This window comes from Dryobates pubescens, chromosome 2 (assembly GCF_014839835.1).
Source record: "Dryobates pubescens isolate bDryPub1 chromosome 2, bDryPub1.pri, whole genome shotgun sequence".
Classification (NCBI taxonomy): Eukaryota; Metazoa; Chordata; class Aves; order Piciformes; family Picidae; genus Dryobates; species Dryobates pubescens.
In genome coordinates, this window is record NC_071613.1 from 19,030,029 (window position 1) to 19,049,949 (window position 19,921).

Genomic DNA, 19,921 nt, shown 5'->3' on the forward strand with positions numbered 1-19,921 from the left:
TGCCTCCCCTCATAGAATCATAGAATCAACGAGGTTGGAAAAGACCTCAAAGATCAAGTCCAACCTGTCACCCAAGACCTCATGCCTACTAGACCATGGACGTGGACCAAGTGCCACGTCCAATCCCCTCTTGAACACCTCCAGGGACGGTGACTCCACCACCTCCCTGGGCAGCCCATTCCAGTGCTTAACAACTCTCTCTGTGAAGAACTTTCTCCTCACCTCAAGCCTAAACTTCCCCTGGCACAGCTTGAGACTGTGTCCTCTCCTGGTGCTGGTTGCCTGGGAGAAGAGACCAACCCCCTCCTGGGTACAACCACGCTTCAGGTAGTTGTAGACAGCAATAAGTCTCCCCTGACCCTCCTCCCACCTTAGGGCCCAGGAGAGAAAGGGAAGGATTGCAACCTTGTATGCCAGAATTTAGGCTGAGCCCATCTGCAGCCTGGAAACAGGGTCAGAAGGGCCCAGGAGGCATGCATGGTGATCTCTGGGGTGTGAGAAGGAAAGCAGGTCCATGGGTGTAACTTGGCACCCACAAATTCCTCAAGGAAAAGGGTTCAATTTCCAGTCTTCCAGTGGCTACATTTCTGGGTGTTGGGAAGTAAACAGGTTCAGAGACCCAAGCCAGGAGGTGAAACTTGTGTCCTTTTAGGGTTCCCAAAGGTGTGTGTGCTTCTGGGTGGTGAGGTGCTCCTCCAAGGTTGGCAGTGGGGCAACCAAATGTCAAATGGGGCAAATTCCTGCCCACAGTGTGGGTCCTTTACTTGTGCAAGTGTGTAAGAGAAATCATTAGAAAAGTACCTTCAGTCAAGGACTTCAGAAGGCCATCCCAGACCAGCACCGTTTTAGGAACCAGCAGCAGCTGATCCATCCCCTTTCCTCCAGGAAGCACAAGCCGGAAGCACGAGCCAAAAGCAAACCCAGGTGTGAGGTGTGGTGAGCAAACACTGTGCTTATAACCCAAGCCCTGGAAAAGAAATTACTTTTGACAAACTAAAAGGATTCCTGAGGACAACTTCCAGCAAAACATAAACTTTAACCACCATTTCACACAGCAGTCAATAAATAGCTTCCAGATAATCGCACGTACCGGTAGGCAGTGGTCTAACCCAGGCAGAGATGCTTTTAGAACATGGCTGTTCTCACCAGCCCTTGATATTTTTCTTGTGATCCAGGCAACATCCACAGTGAAAAACCTACGCCACAGCTGTCAGGGCTTCTCTCCAGCAGATAATTAAATTCCAACTCTATTACCATTGTGACAAGTGAGCTCAAGTTTAGTGATACCATCCCTGCCAACTGAACAAGAATGAGAGCCATCAGCTGCACAGCCCTTAATGGCTTTACTGAAAGAAGAAGGTGCCTGCAGTACTTACCAGTATCTTCCCAGGGTAGCTGTTAAGCCTCCAAGAGATAGCTGACAGCAACATGAGTAGCCTCAAGGGATGATTGTATTTGGATCAGCGTGCTTAAAGCAGGAAGGCCTGGCAAAAATGGAGCAGGTCAAGATGTTTAAAGGACTTTCAAGATCTCTTCCAAACTAGGCAGGGTTCACCTTGGGCAGGTGCATGGTAAGGTCTTCCTCAATGCTAAAGGAGAAGTCACAGGTTTCTTCTCCTATGGACTGCCCTGTCAAGCTGCTCTTTTAGGTAAAGAGTTTATTATTTTTTTCCCTCTCCATTTGGCCACCACATGCACATCCCATATTTTTGTGGATATGTCTGTTTTCCTCAGAATGTAGTTTTTAAATTAAGGTTATCCATCAAAAACCAGAATGCACATTGGCTAGGACCTTTTCACTTCCTAAAAGCTGCTTTTTCACAGCTACCTTGCTTCATAGGTGTGTTTGCTCCTTCCAGGATAGTTACTGAACTGTCCAATTCTAAGTAGAGCTAGAGGAAAACTGTACTGTTTTCTCACTGTTTCACTGCTAGCAGCCCAGAGACTCTCCTCATTAAGAAAGACAACCACATCTCATGTCTAAGAACCACACATGGTGTATCTACTCCCTTGCTTTACCCATTGCCCAAGTGTTGGAAGCTAGTGTTTCTGCTGCAGTATCTCCACAGAGACTGCTGTGGAGAACTACAGAGGCATACATCAGTCACTGATGTGCTGTGCCAGCTGAAGAACAGCTCAGTCCCCACACAGCCTCCAAACTCTCACCCAGTACACAGGAGGAGGTAGATACAGCCTCCAGGGAAGCACTCCAGGAGCCTACTGCTAAGCCAACGGCCAGAAAATGCAGCACATTTGAGTGAGGAAATCAAACCCTGACTTTCTCACCGCCTCAACAAATGGCTCAATGAGCCTGCTGTAAAATCAGTCTCTTGGAAGTCTCTCCATCCTCTCTTAAACACCAGCAACACATGATTGAATCAAACCCTTCTGCCCCGCTCTGCCAAACATCAGCATCGGCAGCTGGGGGGGGTGAGTCTGGGGCTTGAGAGCACCTAAATGCTGGGTGTGGAAGGCTTAAAACCGTGGTTAACTAGGTTGGCCCCTTTCTAGGTCTCATCCTAGGCTCCCAAAGGCTGAGTTTATTCATCACCCTATTTGCTTTGCTTGCGGCATTGGCTTCCCTGCTTGTCAACACGCCGGTTTCTGAATTCTCAGTGCAAAGGAAGCCTTTCATGGTTTGGCATCCTCTTACATGTTTATGCCTCTCTAGATATATTCTCTAGCCAAGTCTTTAAGTTCTTACATTAGTCCCCAAGCCCAGACATCAATCTGTTGCTGATCAGGTCTTTTCACATCATGCTGCTTTTATCTGGAATGCTGTTTCTGATGCTTCCAGGGAAGCTCTGGCTGATGTTTCTAAGAATGTGGTTAATTTTTTCTTTCCCCTCCTCCCTTTTTTTTCCCTTTTTGTTTAAAATGACACTTGAGTGCAGCTATTTCTTTTAACCTTTTGCATTTACTATAAGACTTTAGCAAGAAATTTGCCTTATAAATGCTAGTGCACAGAGAGGTCCTGATTTGCATCTTTGTCCTTGATGGTGTAGAGGCAGTAGAGGGGTCTACAAACACGGAGATTGATTTATTTATTTCTTTCCTCCTCCTTTTATAGTCTACAATAAAAAGTTTCTTTAAAGGGAAAGAAAAGGCTTAATACCGAAGAAAAGCCTACTTGTGCTTGATACATTGGAGAAACAGTTCAAGAACACTTCATCCTCCTGCAACTATTTCCCGCACTCCTGCCAAGGTTAAGGAAACCTTGGGTTAGCTGCTGGCTGAATACCACAGGCTGGTATCAGTCTGAACAAGTTAAGCTGACTGCTTAGATTTTCATCTTCATTGTTTCTCCTGTTGTCTCACCACTTTGGCAAATAGCTATTGCCTTCATCTTTGGGGGAGGCCTCAGCCTGAAAGCGCCCAACAAAGAGAATTCCCCAGGAGATGCTGTGGGGGTGGGGGTGTCAAGGTCCTTCCATTAAGTCCCCAACTCCGCTGTGCCGATGATGGGCCAGCTGTCAGGAAAATGAGACTACAGATCAGTGTGGTCTAGGACCAGGTGGGTCAGAAAACATGACAGCATCGTCTGATAAATGACTGAAAATATAGACCAACAAAATAAAAACAAGCAAGAAAGATCCACAGCTCCTTACCAGGTAAACTCCCATTTTTTTCACAGCACTGAAGGAAGAAGCATAGTGGCAGAAGGTGAAAGTATCAGACAAGTATGATAAACTTTACCTCATTTTTCATTTGACTTTAAGAGCACCATTGCCCCAAACAATCCTTGGATGCTGATTGTTTTTGTACACCAGACCAATCGAGGGAGACCTGCTCTAAAGAACTGCAGGAGACCCAGGCCGGCACAACTACCCATGGAGGATGCAGTCCTGCCCTCGGCACTCAGTTCAGGTTGCCCCTCACACCAGGAACCAGCCTGTTCATTATCCTTTTGGATTCAGGGCTAGATCAAATAAGGGACTGAAACCAGGTTGTTGTGTCTAGTGTACTGGATGACTGACCAGATCCAAAACCTGAACCATTAGCTTAAACTTCATTATTATTATTAGTACTATTATTATTACTATTATTATTATTATACTAAAAGGTACATCATGGAATATAAGTTTGAATGAGCTTTGACAGAGTCACAACTGTTCTATCACCATGGATCTGCCCCAGCATTTGTGCAGAGATTACAATACTCGCCTGAATTCATTCTGTGTATCTTACAGTGGGAGCCACCTAAGAAAACCTGACCTGATGGTTCATGGAGAATAAGACAAAAATACATCTGATTCCTACTCTAATGGTTGTCTTCTTTGTACTAGGGATCAAGCTGATTGCTGCTTTCTCTCACAGGACTGTGGTCTGGGCCAAATTATAAGAGGTTCAGTCATTCAGAGATAGGAAATGGAGAACAGGGAATGGGGAAGAGCTGGAGCGCTTCCGTAGATAAAGGCAAGCAACTCCTTCTGCATGCTTCCTTGAGGAAACTGCTGAAGATACATTACCATGGCTACCTACCTTGGCAGACAACTATTTTTTCAGACATGTGGCAGCAGAAGGGACTTCTGTGAAGGCTTTCTTCATTTCCCTTCCACAAGGAGAAGCCAGCCCATCTCCTCCCACTCTGTCTGCACTCACTGGCCCCTCCAAAATCCTCTGAGAACCTGGAGTTGCCCTGGCATCACTCTCCACTGCTCTGGCCAAGCCATGGAGATCAGCTACGAAAAATCCTGCCACAGCCCTGGAGGGACATAAAGGAAAAGGTCTGAGCCTTGCTGTGAGAAAGCCTGGAGGTGGGAAATAGAGGGAGACAGACCAAGGGGAATGGAGGAAGAGCAGAGGTTTACTGGGGAGATGGTGTCCAGAGGGCACAGGTTGCACTTCAGGATTGTCATTCATGTTTATCAAGATGTGAAGGGTGACTGTCAGTAGGATGGAGCCAGGCTCTGCTCAGTGATGTCCAATGATATGACAAGGGGCAATGGGTACAAGCTGGAGCAGAGGAGGTTCCACCTGAACATAAGGAAAAACTTTTTCACTGTGAGGGTGACAGAACACTGGAACAGGCTGCCCAGAGACGTTGTGGAGTCTCCTTCTCTGCAGATATTCCAAACCTGCCTGGACATGTTCCTGGGTTCCTAGTCTAGGTGGTCCTGCTCTGGCAGGGGAGTTGGACTGGATGATCTTTCAAGGTCCCTTGCAGCTCCTAATGTTCTGTGATTGTCAACCCTATTTTATGATATCTTTTCTTTTTTCTTTTTACCCTTTGTGAACAACTGTGGTTAGAAATACCATAATTGATAGCCATGCAGCTAATGACTAGTACCTGGCAACTACATGGGCACAGCATGGGGCACAGAGAGCCAAAAAGCTGTGGTGGCCTTCCCCACACCTTGTTGTGGCGGGTGGCTTTGCTCATGCTCCACCCCAGAAGCCAAATGACTGCACTAAACACATGCCCATTTAAGGATTACTTTAACATTGCTCATTTTGAGGTCAATTATTGACTTGAGTCATGTTAAAGTTTAACACAAATACCCTGCTATATTACCTGTACATATATTACAATAATTACATGGTTACAAAATTCTTTTAAAATACCAGGGAAAGTGGCTGGAAAATAAAGGTTGACAGACTGCTCTGAATCCCAGGCAAAGAAACACAAACATTTCCCATTACCTTTGAATCAGCTTCACAAAGAACAATCCATTTAGATTATTAACTGCACCTCCAAATTAAAGCTACAAGTCTTTACTTCCTGAAAATGGTCTGCCAGGGAAGAAAGAGTGGAGCAGAGTGTGAGCAGAGAAAGGCATAGTATGATGAGCAGCTTGTAAAGCCACAAACATCACAAGGATAATCTTTTCTTCTTCTACTTCTTCTTCTTCTTCTTCTTCTTCTTCATCTTCTTTTTTTTTTTTTTAACACACACACCCCCTAAAAAAAAAAAAAACCAACACCAAAACAAACCACTGCTAACTTTCTCACACTGTAGCAAACTTTTCAATTAGGATTTCTTCCTGGCTATTTAAATATGCTTAAAGTAATGATTTTCTGTAATTTGTCTTTTTCCTTTGGAAACATACCGTGCTATTGTCAGCTTCAAAAAAGAAGCAATTTTCTGACTTTTGAGATTGAGCAGGTCACGGAAAAAATTACTACTGTGGGAACCTATAATTAAATAGAAAATGCAGCTGCACTTATAAAGGGAAAAAAAAAACAACCAAAAAACACCACGACACAACTAAAATTAAGTTTATTCTATTAATACTTGTACTCTCAAGCCATATTTGACTTGTCAGACACAGGTCTGAGCTGAAGCTGTACCTTACCTGCAGAACACCTCTAGCTGAAAGGCCATGGGCAGCAGCAGATGTGCTGCAAGACCTACAAGCAGGCTGCTGATTTCTTGCAGTTTGAATTCGGTCCTATACAGCACAAGAGTCATTTGCACAGGTAGTCCCCTTCTTTTCTCTTCCTGGTGCTGGCACTGCATCTTTGGGTGTTTGGGGATTTTTGAGGAACTCAAATAAAATACATAAAATCAGCAATGTTTATTATATATTTAACCAGGGAGAAAAAAAAAGAGAAAAAAAGCAGCAAAGCAAGAGGCTTTTGAGCAAAGTTATGTAATGCATCTAAACTGAATAAAGATTTCTTCCCAGCATTTGGCTAGTCATGAATTGGAGACAGGTTTCTAACACACCACCAAGACACAAAACCAGGCTTTGTCTGTACCTAAAGAAAAAAATCTATCCTAGCTGCTGACTGAACGTTTACATAGTACCAGATACAGGCTTTGAATTAAAGGCTAAATTTCAAGATTGAAAATAAAAAATGCTGTGACCTACAGTAGGTGTTAAAAACAAACCAAACCAAAACACTAAAATAGATGAGATTAGCAAAAGTCTTGCCGAGAAAATCAGGTAAAAAAACGTGCTGACAAACGGTTAATGAGACTTGTTCTGATGCCTGGTAACAAACAAACAAACAAAAAGGCGAAGAAATCTTACAGGATAGACATAAAATCAGGAAAAGGGCAAATGAGTTTAGAATAACAGTATTGACTTTATTTAATAACAGTGATAAACCCAGTATTTGAAAAAAAAATAACTGTATTTAGGGTGAGCACCTTTCAGGATTTTCTAGGATAATAATAGGTGAGATTCCACAACCCCTCCTTATTGGATGAAATTACAGAAATTACTAACTAAAAATACTCTCTCATATACCACACAATCATTTGTAAAGCTATGCTTCCTTTGAAACTCCACTAATTCACTAAGTTTGAGGGTTTGGTTTGGTTTTCTTTTTCTCCCTTTAATAAATAGGAAGAGAACTGTCCATCTTCTCATCAACCATTTGCACACCCTCAGCTTTCAGTGCTGTCCTAAAGAGCAGGCAGTCTCCAGGAATGTTCACACCCTATTTATTACACCTGAGAAGCTGAAAGCCTTTCTTCACCTTCAAACAATTTCACTATTTTTAACACTCTTGTGTGTTTTCTCTAATACAGCTACCCCTCACCGCCCACCCCACCCCCCTCCACTACTGTGAGAATGAAAACAGCGTATCAAAAATGGCTAAAAAAAAAAGGAAAAGGATTTGTGAAGAACCATTCCACACAACCCAGGAAAGATCATTGCCACCGGCCTCCCCCGCCGCGAAGTGGCTTGTGAGCGACGGTGTTGCCACAGAGAAAGCACACAAAAACCTACACTATCAACACAGTGCTTGATTAAGATGCCCAGAAGTGAACCTAAGAACCAGCAGCAGAATTATTTCGATATCACATCTGCAGTTGGTTTTCTCTTAGCTCCCTGTTTGGTCAGTGGCACAATGATTTTTTTTATTTAATTTTTAATATTTTTTTTTCTTCTTCTTTTTTAGCTTCATGCAGTGGAGCTGGATTTCTGTTTTCCAGCTGCATATATTCCACGGAGGAAAGGGAAACTGCCCCATGAAGTTCCTATTTGCATAAAGCACAGAAACATCTGTCGTGAGATTCTTGTTGGTGGAACTGAAGCATCAGGAGATTCTGCCGTTGATCATCTGCCCTTAATAATAGGGAATTCTTTTTCTGTCAATGGGAGCTCTGAGGGAGGTTGTTTAAGGAGGCAGGGAAAGAAAAGAATTTGCTCAGAGAAGATGGGTTCTTACTAATATCAGAAATGAGTAATCAGTAACGTGATGGCTGTCTCAAACAAACCCTCAGACGTGAGCTCTGCCTCACGACCAGCAAATGCTCTGCTCCCTCCTGTGCAAAAGCAGATCTTACAAAGGTATAAGAGGAATTAATCAGCATCCTGCCGTTGCCTCCAATGCACAGAAGGCTTTTGTTGTTGTTGCTCAACTTTACGCACTGGGAGCCGGGCTAACGTTAGGAAGTGCCCAGTCTGCAGAGTTTTGATTTCAGCTTAGGGAATCAAATAATAATTAAAATAAAAAATAAAATAAAAAATCTCAAGGAAGACTTACCCGTGCCTCAGATCAGGGAAATTTTCATTCTCTTTCTGTGTATGTGTACCATGCAGATCTACAGCCATAAATCTCAGTTGGGACAGGCAACTTGTTCATAAATACATAAATATAAGAGGAACTCTGTGAAATATAATAGCAACTATTTATAACTCAGAATGGCTGTGTCATTTCCAAAGCCACTACAAACACTTCTGGTCAGACACAATATTCACATTTTTGCATTACTCTTTTTAAAAAATTTATTTTTAATTACATTTACTGTTTTAAACTTCATTAGCTCCCTTGATATAATTGTACAAACTGATTTTTGGGCTGGCCTCCTCTCTCACACCACTGAGAGTCAGGAATCAGCCTAGCCTTCAGTACACACACAGTGCTCCTAGCTCATGTGGTTTGTGAAGATTAGTAGCCAAACTGAGAGGAAAAAAAGAAAGTTTATTCACGATGGCTGCTTATGTCAGAAGCAGCACGAAGGTGATCGGCACAGCACCATCCTGTGTTTTCTGACACATCTCCATGCTAGGTCAGCAGAGATAAATATCACATTCGTGACATTCATTCATCGTTGTCATTGTAAACCAAAAATGCTTTAATCGTTCCTTATTCAGACCAGATCTCCGTAACATGCAGGCATGTTTCTTCCCCCCCCCCCGGCTCTTTCACACGTTCACAGATACCTCGATTCAGCTGTAAATGCCTGGGAGCTGGAAATACCTGCTCGGGAGAGCGCAGCACAACAGGGTCACTGCATATTGTGAAACAAACACCGGTAAAAATAATACCAAAAAACCTGCAGCCAGAGCGATCTTTGCTCCCCCACACACATTTGTATTAAAAGTTTCTCTGGCAGCGGTTCACCAGCAGGCAGTAATCAGCTAAGATACTTCTTTGTAATTTTTCTGTTTCATAAATAATACAGGAGTTTACTAACAGGAAGTTTGTGGGAAGCAACAGTAAACAGTCTAGCAATCCATCTGTTATTGCGGAACGCAAGAAAGCTGAATCAGATTCTCTGCAAGTGGACTATTTTCGTTGTTTGTGCTAGCAAAGACGCGTGGGATAATGGGCAGTTAAGAGTCATGACTAAAGTGAACTCTCACAGACCTTGTGGAAAGGGATGGATGGGTGTGATTTCACCGAAGTTGGAGTGCTTCGGTGTTACAGGGCAGCTCATAATGAACCCGGGGGGAAAAAAAAGGAAAAAAAGGAAAAAAGAAAAGGAAAAAAAAAAAAGAAAAAAGAAAAGGAAAAGGAAAAGGAAAGAAAAAAGAAGAAAAGAAAAAAAAAAAGAAAAGAAAAGAAAAGAAAAGAAAAGAAAAGAAAAGAAAAGAAAAGAAAAGAAAAGAAAAGAAAAGAAAAGAAAAGAAAAGAAAAGAAAAGAAAAGAAAAGAAAAGAAAAGAAAAGAAAAGAAAAGAAAAGAGAAGAGAGAGAAAAAACAAACCACCAAAACCCCAAACGCCACAACCAAACCCCCAGACAAGGCAGTCGTACCAGATGTGAAATAGGTGGTAGTTAGGAAGAGACTTCTGCTTCTTTGAAGTCAGTCTCAGAAAGAGCCCCTTCTAAATGCAAACACGAACCTTCCTCAGCGTCAAGATATTTATCCGAGAGAAGTTGAGGGGTTGGAGGGACCTGGAGTAGGTGAAAAGGAAAACAAGGAAAAATAAGGTAACGATGGAGGTTGTGCTGACAGGCTTTCTGTGCCAGCACAAGTAGAGTCAAGCAAGGGTGGGGAAAAAAAATATTAAAAAAAAAAAAAGAAAAAAAAAAGAAAAAAAAGAAGCTAGTATCTTTCGCGAAGACAGGCTGTTCTGCTGGCATCCGGCCACCCTTGATATGTTGCTTATGAATAGAAGGCTAGAAAGAGAGCGGGGGCAGGCATGTAAATTAGTCACTACTACTACAAAAGCAAGGTTTCTTTGCCAGCGGCAACGAGGTGTCTCACCTCGGAGATTAATTGGTGGCACTGGAAGTGTGCGTCCAGGATAAAAAGTTGTGCTGCCAAATAAACGAGAGTCAGGAGGCTAAGCAGAGGATGTGCTAACCAGGAACCGTTTAATTTAACAAGCTAACAAATTCTGCTTATTCACAGCGCATCTGAATATTACACATAGCACTTGGTTTAGCAGAGACAATAAATACGCAGGAAACCTCTGCCTAGAACAAAACCTACTGAAAAGATGTCGGAAGCTGTCAGGAAACAAAACCGCCGAATTACTGGGCACGATATCAGCTAATTGTTGTGCGTTTAATAAACTGGGGGCAGCAGTGCAACGCTGCCCTGCAGCGAGAACAAACCAGCCTCAGAGTTTTAATCTTCACCAACTCTTTACAATAGCAATGTAATGTGGTTTTTTTAATTGGTGGAAAGCTGGTGTGTCGAAGCCTTATAACGATGCTGGCATGGGCAGGACCACAGCTGTGACGGGGTCGCTGAGGGCAGAGGGTTTGCCGGTCCGAAGCGGGAGAGGGGCCCAGGAAAGCCGACGGGCTCGGCCCGTCCCATTGGGATCCCACTCTCCATCACCGGCCAAGGCTGCCATCTTCCGGCATTCCTCTTCAAAACACCGATCAAGAGCAGCGAGGGAGGTCTGGCTTTTTTGGGGGGGGGGGGGCGGGGGAGCGGGAGTGGGTGCACACACACCAAAACAAACCACCGCTCCCTGCGACAGGGCTTCAGAATCAGCTTTGAGGTGTGGGGTGGGATCAGAGCGGTGCAGGCTCACCCTCATCGCGCAGCACCAAGTGATGCAGCGCCAGGGGATGACAGAGGAGAGACATCCTTCTTTCTACCTTCCACGGCCTGGGCACTGCCGTGTCCTGGCTGGCAGAGCCCAGGCAAAATCACCTTTCCAAATATAGGTCTCGCTTACAACACAGAAACTCCAGCGGGGACGGAGGGCAGTGGTGGCTGCCTTTCGCGAGCAGGGACACCCCAGAGATGGGCTTTTGGCTTTCGCTCCCTTCACACGCAGGGTTTGAGCAGCTGAGGCTGCTGGTCGGAGTTATCCGAGAGCCAGGGGGAGCACATGTTGGGAGACAGAGACGCAGGGGACCGAGGGCTCGCAGGGATGCGGCTGCTCCTCGAACGCCCCGCGGCCACCGCCCGTCGTTCCCACCCCGCCCGCCCCCACCACAACGCCAGGCCGCCGCGCCACCGAAGGGCTTTGGTGCCCTCTGCCGGCCGGACATACGCACTGCGGGCCGCCCGTTCCCGTTACCTGTCCTGCGGCGGCCTTTCCCTGCCCTGAGGTGGCCTCTCTGCAGAAGGAGGAATCCTATTTCCCTCATGCTTCCGCGGCGTGGAGCAGCCAGGCTGGCCAGCCCTATTTTCCAGAGAAACCAGGAACGACCAGAATGGCTGCAGTCATCTTCTGAACCACCAATACTCATAGAAGAGAGAAACTCAGCAGGAGAAAGCTGTTCAGTCTCACCAGATGAAGCTGTACTTGGATTAAAAAAAAAAAAGCAGGGTAATAAATGTCATATTCAAGGCTCCATTGTCTGCATAATTCTATTAGGGTACTCTCATCATCACAGTTATTTTTACAAGGCATCATTGCAGCAAATGCTGACAATCATTCCTTGGGGCAGTAAAAGACATAACCCAATAATCACACAGTGTACTTCAAAATCCAGCATCATGTATGCCAATTACATCTGCACAACAGGCAGAGTTGCCAAAAAAATTTATAAAAATTAAAAGAGGACTAAGCTTTTGATTATTTTTCACTCAAACTGGCAGAGAAGCCTGGAAATCACAGGATGTTAGTGGTTGGAAGGGACTGCCAAAGATAAAGTCCAATCCCCCTGCCAGAGAAGGACTATAGAATCCAGTACAGGTCACACAGGAACACACCCAGATGGGTCTTGAAAGTCTTCAGAGAAGGAGACTCCACAACCTCTCTGGGCAGCCTGCTCCAGGGCCCTGTCACCCTCACTGTAAAGTTTCTCCTCATGTGGAGGTGAAGCCTTCTCTGTTCAGTTCTGTATCCATTGCTCCTTGTCTCATTACTGTGCACCACAAAAAAGAGATTGGCCCCCATCTGCTTGACACCCCAACATTGATCAGATCCCCTCTCAGCTTTCTCAAGACTAAACAGCCCCAGGTGTCTTAATCTCTCTTTGTAGGGGAGATGCTCAAGTCCCCTAATCATCCTGTGGCTCTCCATTGGACTCTATTGCTTCTAATTTGGTTACTCACAGGAAGTGCTGCTGAGAATACACCAGCAATACATACCTACACATTCTTTACTGCCAGGTAATGACTTACAGATCTAACACTGAATGCACTGATGTGCATTTTCCCCTTTCAGTGATAGAGCTCTAAAACAGAGTTAAGGACCTACAATGTGCAAACGTATCTACAATCTGCATGAAACATCCTCACCCAAAACTGTATTCTGAAAGAAAGGAGGAAATTATCATGTGGAAAACCCAAACACAGTAGCAATAATTGTAAATATTAATCTAAGCAATGTTTAGATAATTTTTGTTTTAAAGTGCTCTGACATTTTCATCACAGCAGTTCCATACAAAGCCTCAGAGTTAAAAAAAAAAAAAAATATATATATATATTTAATTATTTTTTTTTGCCAGATCCTCCCAGTTTTGAGTTCCACCAAAGGCCACCATGAGGGCAATCTTTGTGATGTTCTCCCTGGAGATCTTTGTCTGCCCTAACTCTCTGTGTATGTTTTTCTGTCTTTGGTCAGTTTTTCTTCCCAGCCTCTCTCATTACATGCAATAATGGATCCCCTGTTTCAGTTTGGGGCTACTGTGTAATGTCCCCCAAGTCACATCTCAGAACTAGCGTGCTTTTCTTCTTAGCCCACTTTGGAGTTTTTCCCTCCCCCTGCCTGGAGATGCAGACATACTCACCCAATAGTTCTGTTACAGCTTGAGGTATTTCTGGTTCCCTTCTGTTTCTCATCTTCTCTGCCTACATAATAGCAATACTACCTGCATTCCTGAGTGCTGCCCCTCTTCAACCACCTCCCTGGGCAGCCTGTTCCAGTCTTTGAGATCCCTTTCAGTGAAGAAGTTTCTTCTAATGTCTGACCTAAATCTCCCCTCGTACAACCTGAGGCCATTTCCTCTCATCCTATCACTTGTTACTAAGGAGAAGAGACCAACCACAACTTTGCTCCAACCTCCTTTCAGGGAGTTGTAGAGATGGGTTGTTGAGGGTGGTGAGACACTGGAACAGAATGCCCAGGGAGGTGGTAGAAGCTTCATCCCTGGAAGTTTTTAAGGCCAGGCTGGATGGGGCTCTGAGCAAACCTGATCTAGTGTGAGGTGTCCCTGCCCATGGCAGAGAAGTTGGGGCTAGATGACACTTGAGGTCCCTTCCAGCCTTGGCAATTCTACGATTCTATGGTCAAGAAGGTCTCCCCCCAGCCTCCATTTCTCCAGACTAAACAACCCCAGTTCCTTCAGCTCTCCTCTTCTTTATTCCACAAAACCCTTGAAAATTCCTGAATTTCTCTTAAGAGAACTGCAAGTTTTAAACAAGTCAGCTTCAATCCAAACCCTTCCTTTTTAGTACATATGTGGATCATAAGTGTCTATTATTTATATTATTTTTTTAGTGTTGTAACATAGCATTAAAAAAATGCAGAAAACAATTGTTGCTGATTTAAACATTAAAGCTTTATTCATTGCAGAGCTTGGCAACAATCTACAAACCTCAAGTCAATAGCTGTAAGTGAACCACACATTCTTCTCACAGTACATTTAATTAAGTCCTCGAAGGTTTTAATTTTAAAAGATTAAAATAAAATTTAAAAATATCTCCTGTTTCTTTCATAATATAGATGGGCAGAGTTCTCTGCATGGCCTGATGGGAACAGCTATGCAGCAGAAACTGGATTTCCAAGCTCTATCTTTTCCCAGCTCGGCTACCAAATGATTCCCCTTTGTGGGTGCTCAACCAGCTGCAAAGCCTGAGAAGTGTGCAACCGCATTTTCAAGTCATCTGTATGGATTTAAAGGGGTCTTGTGTGTAAAAACAACAAAGTTCAGTAAACAACCTAGAGAAGAATTCAGCAGCTCATCAAGCCTCCCTGGGATCCCACCAAATAACTGTTTCCAGGACTCAGTCATGCTACTGGGAACAGAGGAAAAAAGTACACATGGCACACTGGTGCCCACCCCAACACTGTTCAGCCCTGTAACCAGGCAGACAATCAACATTTACACCAAATGAATTTGCACATTTTCCTGCCCCTGAGGGACGTCCTCAACAGAAGGCACAAACTTGAACACAGGAAGGTCTGCTTAAACAGCAGGGAAAACGGCTTTGCTGTGAGGGTGCCAGAGCCCTGGAGCAGGCTGCCCAGAGAGGTGGTGGTCTCCTCTGGAGAGATTCCAGCTGGACATTGTGATCCTGGGAAACCTGCTGTGGGTGGCCCTGCTTTAGCAGAGAGTGCTGGACTGCATCATCCCCAGAGGTCATCTACCAACCCCCCCTTCCCATGCTGGAATTTTGTGATGACTGAAGCTGCCCCTGCTCACTCTTTAGAGCCCTCAGTATCCAGGGCAAGTGAGAGAAACCCCACCACAGGGTCCGACACAAGCACAAGGTTCCTCAGTGGGACACTGCACCAGTCACAAGCATCCACTGCTTTAGGTTCTATTTTCCCAAAGTTATCATTACTGATGTTATGCTTATTAGATTGAAATCTGTTCAGAAAACATCATTTGCCAAAGGTCCGGGTGGCTGTTACTGTCACGGTGACACCCAGTGTCATTTACAAGCTCTCTCTTTTTTCTGATAACTTTACTCTCAATGAAAACAGCCAGTATGAATGGAATTTGGCCCCAAACCTTTGCTTTATGTTCCACTTTTAGTGGGGGGAGAAAAAAAAAGAGCTCATTTTGAGAAGGTCAGAATTTACAGAGGGAAAAGGCAGGTTTTAAAGTCCCAAATATGGCAAGTTCAGCTCTGTCCATTTTAATCACATGGCTCATAGGAGTTTGGATGACACCAAATGAAGGAAAATGAATGCAGGTGGTGTAGTGGCAGAAGGTTTCTGTACTGATCTTTTAAAGCAGAGCTGTCACACCTGGAGAGAGAGAGAGAAAACATTTATGCAAGGAAAGCACCAACATGCTGCAACCTGGGAGTGGGAAGTGTCAAACTATCGAGATCTTTGATGGCTGCAGGTAACAGTAACTGGCAAACACAATGCACAGTGAAAAAAAAAACCAACAACAACAACAAAAAAACACCACAGCAAAACCAAACATTTCTTTCTCTGCTAAATTATCCGGTAGGTTTTTTAGCGCTCTTCCCTTTTCCACCAGCAGGAGTCTCACAGGCATTAGGGCACAGCAAGAGCTGCCCAAAGCCTTACAAATACATGGTAGGTTGTGTTTATAATCAGAGCAAATGAAAAGCCTTCCACTGCAAGCCATCATCAGGCTAATTTTTTTTTTTTTTTTCTGAGAGATTCTTCTACCAACAGCGAGCTGGCCCTGTTTAATGGAAGCTTGGAAAGTACACTGTCAGCTTCAATTTGTACCCGCAGAAAGAAACTGTTTAGAAACCCATAAAACCAGTAGGAATGTTTACACTACTGAAAACATTCCAGCAAGGACTGAAGCTATTAAATTAGTATGTCCCAGAGTGTTTGCAGCCCAAACATCAAAACACAAAGTACCCAGGAGTCTAATTTGCCTTAAAACACCTTTTTCCCCCCCTCTTTTTTTTAATGTTGCTCTTTACTGTAAACAAAAGTTCCAGTAAAAAAAAAACATGTGGAAGCAAAAGAAGGCCATGAGGACCAGGTATGATCTAGAAAAGAGGTTACAAGTTTGCAGGAGTGGTGCTGGATGCCATGCCAGCTGGGGACTGTGATGATGAGTTATAAATGTGCAGTAGCCCATCTGAGGGCACTTTAGCCCTTCAGGATATGGATCTGGTGAAGAATCACAGCTCAAGTGAAGTCAATGGCAAAAATTCTTCAGCACATACAAAGCCACCCAACTTCTTGCCTTTCAAAGACTGCCAGTACTCTGCTAAATTGCTTGCATACTATAGCCAAAACATGTTCTAATAGGTGATGAATTCTTCTCCTTTTTTGGCAAAGTCTCTTTGGAGGAGCATAGCAACTCAAAACTGGCTTGTGTCAGCTTGCAGCTGGTGCACCCATTTCTAAGTGACACCACTAAGTATCCCTAGTTGCAGGCCACCAAATCCCTCAACATAGGGCTGAAGGTAAGGTGCTGCTTTGAAAAGTGTCTCTCACATTGTGTCTCTTTTCCTGCTGAAGGCAGCGGGAAGGATTCCATCCTAACGGTCACTCCACTGGCACCTGAAAGTAAACCCAGATCCTTTTTTGAGCCCTGCTGCAGAATTGCCTTTTCTCCAGGGTAAATGTGATACCAGTTCCATCAATGATTCACTCAACAGAAGGGAATACACTGCAGCTTCTCTCACTGTTGTTCTTAGATTTAAAACTTGACTGTCTGTGTTGCTGCTTTAGTCAGCAGACAAGAATCAATGTACACCAGAAGGTCAAGAGAGGCAAGAAAGTGTCATCTTTAGAGGGGCTTTCAGCTGTCATAACCACAACCTGCACAGCAGAACTTTATCACCTCTCTCATCCCAGTGCAATCCTGGAGGAATGGAGAGAATTGCAGTGTCCAGTCACCAGCCCACATCAAGGCAGTCACTAGATGTAATGATCTATCTTCTGGCTCTTCACAACTGTGTTCTTTAGGGGACAGGGTTCCCATTCAGTTGAATCCAATAAATACATCAATGACTTTCAGGTTTAGGTGTGGAAAACTCTTTATATTTGCCTCCTAAGGAAAATAAGGACAAAAATATAATAAAGACAGTTGGTTTATTGCCTGAGGATACTCTTCACTGAGGTCCTTTCACCCCCCTTCCTCTAAGTCCAGGAGTCAACATGTTTTGGCTGAGGAAAGAATGACAGAGTAGCTCCTTGTCTTTCTGTCCCTGTATGTCCTATTAAACTACCTTGCATGTTCCACTTCACTACGTACAGGAAGAGCATCAGCACAAATGTGAAGGTGCCCTGTTGTAATTTATAGTTCTAAGTGCCAGTGTACATGAAATAATGAATACCATGTATAGGTCTAATTGATGCATGATTGTCATACTCATTTATTCTCCTGGATGCCTGTGCTGGCTCACACAGGGCTGAAGCACTTGTGGGTATTTAAAAGTAACTCCAGAGGAGCCAGCACCTGGAGAGTGTACTTGGGATGGACACTCAGGCCACAGGAGTGTGCTGAGTTGTCAAAACTATAGTGCAAACACCATGACTTTACCACATGAACCAAAATGGTCTCCTCCTCATGGGAATCCCAGAGCATACATCCAGCCTGAAAGTCTGCAAGGGGAACTCATCCTGGTTGTATGTGAGTATTCCCCAAAAGTGAATTCCTTCAACTCTGGAAGCACCTTTCATGTCCTTAAAAAAGGAAAAGTGGGGAAAGATCTCATTTCCACTATCCCATAGAGAAAAACCCTGACAACAGCCCTAGTGGCTGTTGCAGCCTGTCACAAGTCTCAGGACTGTGCTTGGACATGCAAGCAAGGGGAATCAGCAGTCTAACTGAAGAAGACCAAAAAAGGAGCCTTTCAGCATGACTCACTACAAAGGATAAAAAAAGGAGCTTGCATAGATAGTCAAACTTCTTTGGAGCACTCATGATCACCTCTGTCTGCAGCTCTGCTTGGAAATGTGAACCAGTAGCACAGCCTGTGGGCAGATGACTCTGGATGGCTTTCTCATGACATATTCCTGCAATCCATTCATGGCTCAGCAGTTTGCTTGATCATTATCCCACTGAATCAAGGCATGACATGGGACACTGAACTGTGTTCCAGACAAGAAGATCCAGACTGTATGCAAACTGCTCTTGTGGCACAGAAATCCTAAGGTTCAAGGCCACCAACAAAACAGGGGAAAGACAGAATGGCTGTTTGGCAAGTCTGTTTTTTGACATAGAGGACACAAGTTTGATTAAACATGTTCCTGTGCTGTTTGAGACAGTTATGGAACAGTGCTAGAAATTTCTGAGGTCCCTTCCAACCTGGTATTCTACTCTATGCTGAACACATAAGAACCTCCATCATGGATATATTTGACACTAGATTATTAACATGCAGATTTTTTTCTATGTGAGATAAAGTCAAAAAGTGTAAGTCCACAGGTCTTTAATGTTCCTCATCTGGTGAGCTTAACAACCTCTACCTTTCCAGCATGGGACCTCTGGGTGGAATTACAGCCACACCCAGCCCACAGCCTTGCAGGTATGAGTGGAGACAAAGTAGGTGAGTTCAGCTTGAGTCTTAACTCAAGGATGCTCCTCTGCCTTGGCAGCAAAGCTTGGGGGTAGCTCAAGTACATACCAAACCTACACATCTTGTGCAACATGGGTGAAATCAAAGAGGCTTGTGTAAGAAACTAATATTAGCTGGGTCTCAACTACTCAATACTTTAATTATCCATTTAAGCGCACACACACACACACACACACACACACACAGTGTGTTCTCATTTAAATAACCAACATAAATAAAACGTGTCAGCTAATGTTACCAAAAAAACAAACGTGATTTCCACACCTTCAAAGATCCCAAGCACTTGAAAGTCATCAAATGCAGGTCTAAAGGCATCATCTCTCACAAAAGCCATAAAAAGCATACATTTAATCACAACAGAAATGGTCTTTGCACACAGTTTCACCCAGACTCCACATGACATACTTCTTTGCTACACAACATTTGTGAACTCTCCCTCAAGATGAGGCAATTATCAGCATTTCCTGAAAAATCATTGCTCAGAGGGTATCACACCTCTAGAAAGCAGCTTAAGTCCATGGGTGTCTTGGTTTGAGCCACCAGGTGCCCAGGGTGGAAGGACACAAAATATCTTACCCCAAAGGAGTAAAATAAAAACACTCACACAGAATTGGAGGTTAAATAGAAATATCATTTACAAAAGTAAACCAAATACAGAAGGTACCAAACAGATATAAATATATAGAGATAGAGACACACGGAGAGAAAGAGAGAGAGAGATAGAGACATAGAGATAGATAGAGAGAGAGACATAGAGATAGAGAGGGATAGGGAGGTATGGATAGAGAGATAGAGATAGGGATGATGATAGGGATAGGGAAATACAGATACAGATAGAGAGAGAGAAATAGAGATAGAGACAGAGAGAGAGAGAATCAAACTCAGTTCAGGCCTAGCACTCCCCCCCCAAACCACAGAGATTACAGGAGCCAGGATAGGAGGGAGAAAGAGCAAGAACAGGCTGTGATGTCTGGTTGCATAGGGATTGCAGGATTATGGCATGGAATAACAAAAATTACAATATCCTATGCCTCCCCCTGAACTGTCTAGTCCCTGGAGGATTTTTTTATCTCTATGGTAGGGCATTGGACAATGGGTCAGAACTGAAGTTGTGAGTCAAGAGTAATGGGTGT